The following is a 7,242-nucleotide window of genomic DNA, read 5'->3' as shown; positions in this document are numbered from 1 at the left end:
CTTTTTTAACATAAATTTTTCAACTTAATTGGTTTTAACTATTCAGTAATCAACCAATTAATCGATTAACTGATTGATTGATTAATTGATTAACTAGTTATTTTATTAATTTAAATATAAATTCATCATAAAATTATTTAATTAATTAATTTTACTTCACAGGTGTCAGGATGAACTATTTATTCCAACTCTACATAGCCAACTATGACGTCAGTGATGACGCCGTAAAACTTTTAAAATGCATAAACGACAACAATAATAATAATTACTATTATATTAAGTCAAATAATAATAATAATAATAGTTATAATAATGGTACTGATGAGGATTTTGTTACTTCAAAGCATTGTGGTGATAACAGCGCTGCATGCATTCACTCGTATGATTATATTATAAGGATGGCGATGCAAAAGATGACTTGGTGATGTTGTTTTCACTTATATTCAACGCGCCTATACATTTCAACTGACCGTTATAATTATGGTTTTATGGATTGATCCTTTATTCGTCCATACATTCATTCGTTTGTTTATCTGTTCGTTCGTTCATCCATTCATTATTCATTCATCTATCCATTATCTGTTCGTTCATTCATCCATTTATTCGTTTGTTCATCTGTTCATTCGTTCATCCATTCAGTCATCTATCCATTATCTGTTCGTTCATTCATCCATTCATTTATCTATTCATTCATTTATTCATTCATTCATTAATTTTTTTTCTAGATCAAAATGTGTACAACACAGAAAAAGATTTAATAATTATATTATGAACATATGGCCTGATGCTGAACGCTGCAATGAAAATAATTATCTTAGGGGTTTTTATCCATTTAATTCTTAATAATATTTTTTATAAAATAATTATTTATTTATTTATTAATAATATTATTATTACCAATAGATTACACGTTGGTGAATAATGAGGAAACATTTAAATTAATCCTTCGACGATATATTGTTGAAATTGTTTCTGAATATAACGTTCGCCAAATGACCTTCGCTATTGAAAATTTGCCATTCTTATCAGTTTCTTCATACATTTAATTTTATTTATAGTCTTTTAATCTTAAATTTAAATAATTTAAATATATTGTTAATTATATTACATTGTGACGTTAATATTAATTTACAATATGTAGCATTAAATAGCAAAACATAATAAAGACAATATCGATAATGCTTCGCTGTTTAAATTTTTTATTTGTAAACATTTTCCAGAGCATGAAATTATCCATGTAGAAATGTTTTTTGAGAATTAAAAATAGAAATATTTTGTTTTCACGTGTTCGAATTAATAGAGTGAAGTGAAGTAAGAAAGATTGAATTCTCAATCGTGACATCTGCTCCATCAATCATTGCACTCATCCACCAACAATATGAGGTCATGTCTTCTGTAAGGCTGCATACGTACAACTGCATAGATGTATGTTGCTTTGTGTTGTTGTTGTTTTTGTTGTTAATGTCTTCAATAAAATACACAAGCAGAACTACATTAATCTATATGCATTTTTGGTGTTGCCGCTGCATTTAACGTTGTTGATGTTGTCCTTGCCACTACTGTCGTTCATTTTGTTGCGGTCGTTATTGTCGTTGTTGTTGTATGAAGTATGTATGTACACAGTAAAATTACGCGCATTTCTGTTGCTTTCTGCTGTTTTACGTAGTACAAGGAATTTTGCAGTGTATTAAGCAAATTTTACAGATACATCTCAGTACTACAAACATTAAATCATACCTTCACATTTGAGAAACGCCCACCGTCAGTAAAATGCCAACAGTGAATCTAAATATAACTCAATGGCATTCTCATTTAGGCAGCATGCTATATTTCAAATCTTTCAAACGAAGAACCAAAACTGGATGAGAACCATGGAGTGAGCTAATCAAGTCCTTTCCATTTTTAGAACGCATCTATCGGCTGCTGATGCTGATACTGGTTCCAAATTTATTTACATCGGTATATAAATATATATATATATATATATATATATATATATATATATATATATATATATATATATATATATATATAGCATAAAATGCTTCTCTTGTATACAGATGAAATTGGGATATTTAGAAAAATTTAAAAATAAAATGACTATTTTTGAAATAATATAGAAATATTATATCAAGAAAATAAAATGCGCAATGGCTTTCCACCATTGAGATGGGAAATGTTGTCTTCTTGGATGCTCTTAAAAAATTCTTCTGACATTGTAATGTGCTTAAAAACATTTTATCAATTGAGGAATAACAATTCGAACGAACAATTATCCAATCATGACGGTTCCCGCCAAAAAGCATCTGACGTCATTCGTGATGTCAGACAGGAAGCTAACGGAGCATGACTTGTTCCTTTTGTTGCTCATTCGTCATGCTCCAACGACTAGGAAAAGTTATATGTTGTCGTTGTTGTTGTTGCTGCTGCTGATGTTGTTGTCGTTGTTGTTGTTGTTTGCAATATTATTTTGTTGATGCTGACTACGTTTTTGTTAATGTTAATGATGCAACACAACGACATTTTGAACCTTACCGCTTTTAACATTAAAAACAACAACATCTTCAAAGCAGCAAAACATCAACAGGAAAATTCAAAACACATTAACATCAACAAAAGCAACAACAACGGAATTAGCCACAACAACCACAGCAGCCGCAGACTCAGCAGCAGACTCAGCAGCAGCAGCATCTTTAACAAGAACGGCGACACTTACGCTTAGCAAATATGAAGATGAGTGAATGTAGAGTTCTGACAGTGCCTTATTAAATTCTCGCTCCGGTTAGTTTGTCTTCATTCGAATGCTGCCTGCCACAAGACCATCATGTCATTACTGACCAGTCTTAGCTGCAGTGTGTGTGTGTGTGTGTGTGTGTGTGTGTGTGTGTGTGTGTGTGTGTGTGTGTGTGTCTTTGCATGTTTGTTTCTGTGTTTGTATCTCTATTTGTATGTTTATTTGAATGTTTCTTTATATTATTATTTGAATGTGTCTTTGTATGTTTCTTTATATGTGCCTCATTGTATGTATAACGCTTACATGTAGGTGTATGTGTTTTGTTTAAGTGTCTTTTTTAGTATATTTTGGATGTGTGACATTTAATGAATGTATGTTTTGTTGTTATTTATGTGAGTGTATGTGTTTGCGTTCGTTTGTACAAGTGCGTGCGTGCGTGTGTGTGTATAAGTGTCTAAGTGTGCGATGTATATTATTGTACGCTGAACGCATTTTTTGATGTGTGCGTGTCAAATCATTATTCCAGTTTCAGCATCACTTGTAATCGATATTATTAGCTCACACACAAACACACACATACACACACACACGCATACACACACACACACGCATACACACACACACGCATACATATTCACTCATTTCTCTCACACACATTTTTGCCATGTAATTCTTCATTCAATGTTTTTTCATTTTCGATTTACCTACTTTTAACTTTATTTATATGGGGCTGTCTTATTTATTTGATCATTAAAATGGAATTGTCATTAAAAATATTATGTTTTATCTCAATGGTGACAATAGTAGTAGTAGCAGCAGCAGTAGTAGCGGTAGCAGCAGTAGAAGTAATAGCAGTAGTAGTAGTTGTAGCAGCAGGGGGATCATTATTTATCATATCTATTCCTTCGTGTTCTTAGAATTGTAGTGTTTTCTCTTTCTGATTTTTTTTTGTAACTGTTACATTTGATAATATTTTGTTGTTGTTGTTGTTGTTGCTTTAACTAATGTCATGATGTTTGTTTAGCAGGTGATCGTGCGTTTAATGAAACGTGCATCGTATGAAATAGAGATGTGATGTCCATTGTCAGCCATTCAAATGCACCTTCCTCGCTTGACCGTTTCTCTGCCTGTCTGTCTCTGTGTCTGTTTGTCCATCTGTCTGTCGTTTTGTTTGTTTGTCTGTAGGTTTGTCTTTCTGTTTATCTGTCTGTCTCTTTGTCTGCCGCTCTTTCTGTCTATCAATCAAACACATTCATATATATAAACGCAGAAAAACATAATTTCAGTAATTCAGATACTTAAATAATATACAAACAAACATACATAAACATGCACACACTCACTTCCAGAACGACAAATATACATGCAAACAAACAGACATTCAATCTGTTTGTTTGTTTGTTTGTTTGCATGTATATTTGTCGACAAACAGACGAGTAGACAGACAAACGAGCAGACAGACAGACGGACAAAAGAACAGACAGACTGTCAAGCAAGCTGATAAATAAATGATACGTAAGTTAAAACAGCAACTCTTGAAAATGTCGGAACGCGGAGGAAATCAAATTATGATGTCAATGCGCCGAACGCAGAAGTTTCCTTCACGTTATACGTCAGATCCAGTTTGTCATCGTCATCCTTGCTGGAGAGGGTGATAACGATGACGATGGTGACGATTTTAAAAATGGTGATAATAATAGTGGTAATAATGTTGGTGAATATGGTGATGACTATGATGACAAAGATATATTCAATTGTAAGTTGTTATAATAATATGGGTTATACGTTGAAATGTTGAAAATTATAAATTACTTTTCCAGGTTTTATCCTCGCCACTGTCGTTTTCATCGTCACTATCATTACCACCATCGTCATCATCATTGTGATTATCGTCGTATAAACTTTCAAAATTAATTAGTGGCGAACGTTGTTCTTACCATAATCACCGTCAACAACATATATCACGATCATCGTCATTATCGTCAGTTTTTATTATCACTATGATCACCATCATCTTAAACATCATCATTTCATCACATCATCATTATCACTGTCATCATATTGTTATGACGTCATTACAACAATTGACGTCATCACACATATTTCTCATCACGCTGCTATTCTGGTTGTCATCATTGTGACTGTCATCTTCTGCAACTTTGTCGTCATCACTGAGACGACCATTGTCGCCATCATAATCGTCGTCGTCATCGTCGCCACTGTCCCCATCATCATCGTCGTCACCATCAGTGTCATCAAAAAATCACCATCATCATAAACATCACCATCGTCGTCCTCATCATCGTCATCATCATAATCCAAAGAATGTTGCAGAAAGCTTGACTTGAGCGGCATTACGTATTCATGTAGTACATGGACAACAGCCTCATCCTTTATACGTGGTGTGTAGTCAAGCGTAGAGAGCAAGATATTGCGGTTCACTGATTATCGCTCGCATCCGTACATATGTAAATACCGCGCAAACAAAATGGCGTCTTTGTACGCATGCGCTCTGTAGCGTTTGCCTTTTTGGGAGCGCGTTTGTTTGTTTGTTATGTTTGCGGGCTTGATTTGAGTTGTTTTTAGGTTTATTTTGAGTTGTTTGTAGGTTTATTTTGAGTTGTTTGTAGGTTTATTTTGAGTTGTTTGTAGGTTTATTTTGAGTTGTTTGTAGGTTTATTTTGAGTTGTTTGTAGGTTTATTTCGAGTTGTTTGTAGATAATTTGAGTTGTTTGTAGGTTTATTTTGAGTTGTTTGTCTTTTTGTTGTCGTTTTGTTGTGTTGATGTTGTTTTTTTTCTTTGTTAGTGTTGTTGCTGATGTGGCTTCTAATGTGATTAAAAGGTTTTAAGTCATGTTATTTTTTGTTTTTTTTATTTATTTATTTTTTCCTTTTTGTTTTTGTTGCTAAATTGTATTCGACCATTTTGATTGTAATTTCTTTGGTTGGGTGTTTCAATTAGGTTGAAACTTTGACTAAACAGTGCTCGTGCCATCTGTCCACGACTGCTGTCCTCATCATCGTCGTCACCATTCCATCATTACTACATTTATTATTAACAACGGCACAATCCCTATCTCCATCTCAATAATCATCTCAACCATCGTCATCACAACAATCACTATCACCTCAACCATCGTCATCGTCAAACATCATCACTACCAATGCATCAGCCACAGCAAGCCACACCACTGCCACAAACACCTCACCACCAATGCATCAGCCACAGCAAGCCACACCACACCACAAACACCTCACAACGACCGCCCTTCAAATCAATCTGTTGATGGCTGTTGAAGCTCGGAGCCATTCTTCTGCGGAGTTTAATTAAATTTAACGACATAAGTACATCCCACGAACAAGTCCTACGCATAATTTCCACTTACTTACACGTGTATGTACATTCATAAACATGTTTTCCTGCCTGCATGCAGGCATACATACACATACAAAGAGACAGGGAGACAGACAAAGAGAGAAGTAAAGGCAAACATACATACATACATACATACATACATACATACATACATACATACATAGATACATACATACATACATACATACATACATACATACATACATACATACATACATACATACATACAAACAAACATACATACATACATACATACATACATACATCCATACATACAGCATTTTTCTTTATTTTCGTACATACATACATACATACATATATACATACATACATACTCATCATGTTTTGGTTTTAACATACATACATACATACATACATACATACACACACACACACATACATACATACATACATACATACATACATACATACATACATACATACATACATACATACATGCATGCATAAACAAACATGAACATACAGACAGAGAAAGAGAGACAAACAAACATACGTACATACATACGGATATATATATATATATATATATATATATATATATATATATACTGTCACACATTCATACGCAAAGCCTTTAACAAACCTATATCTGCATAGTTATAAAAAATATATACATATACACACGCAAAAATAAAGAAAAATGCTGAAAACATTTAAATGTGCAATAAAATATTATAAACACTTAAGCAATGTTTTTATATACAAGAACAAATATTTAGGTTGCTATTTCTGTGATAAACATTCTGATAGTTTTGTGAGTTCAAAGAAAAGAATGACACAAAGTATGCATGGTGAGTGAGTGAGTGTGTGTGTGTGTCCGCGTGTGTCTGCCTGCGAGTGTGTTTGTGGATATGTTCATCTACTTATGCACTTTTAGCAATCACTTAGTATGCAGTAGCGATTTGTTATTGAACATCTCTCTCCCCCTCTCTCTCTTTCCCTCTCTCATCTTCTCCCTCTCAACCATCTTCTTTCTCTTTTTTATTATCATTCTCACATCTCCACAACTTCCACCCATTGTTTCTGAAGTGATCAGGCAACAGAACGACGCTTAATAGGTAGATACGTTTTATTTTAGAGTAATTTTTAAACACACAACCAAAACACTACA

The sequence above is a fragment of the Helobdella robusta genome, assembly GCF_000326865.2.
Source record: "Helobdella robusta unplaced genomic scaffold HELROscaffold_2, whole genome shotgun sequence".
In the NCBI taxonomy this organism is placed as follows: Eukaryota; Metazoa; Annelida; class Clitellata; order Rhynchobdellida; family Glossiphoniidae; genus Helobdella; species Helobdella robusta.
The sequence above is the reverse complement of the archived record's forward strand: the minus strand, read 5'-3'. Positions refer to the sequence as shown.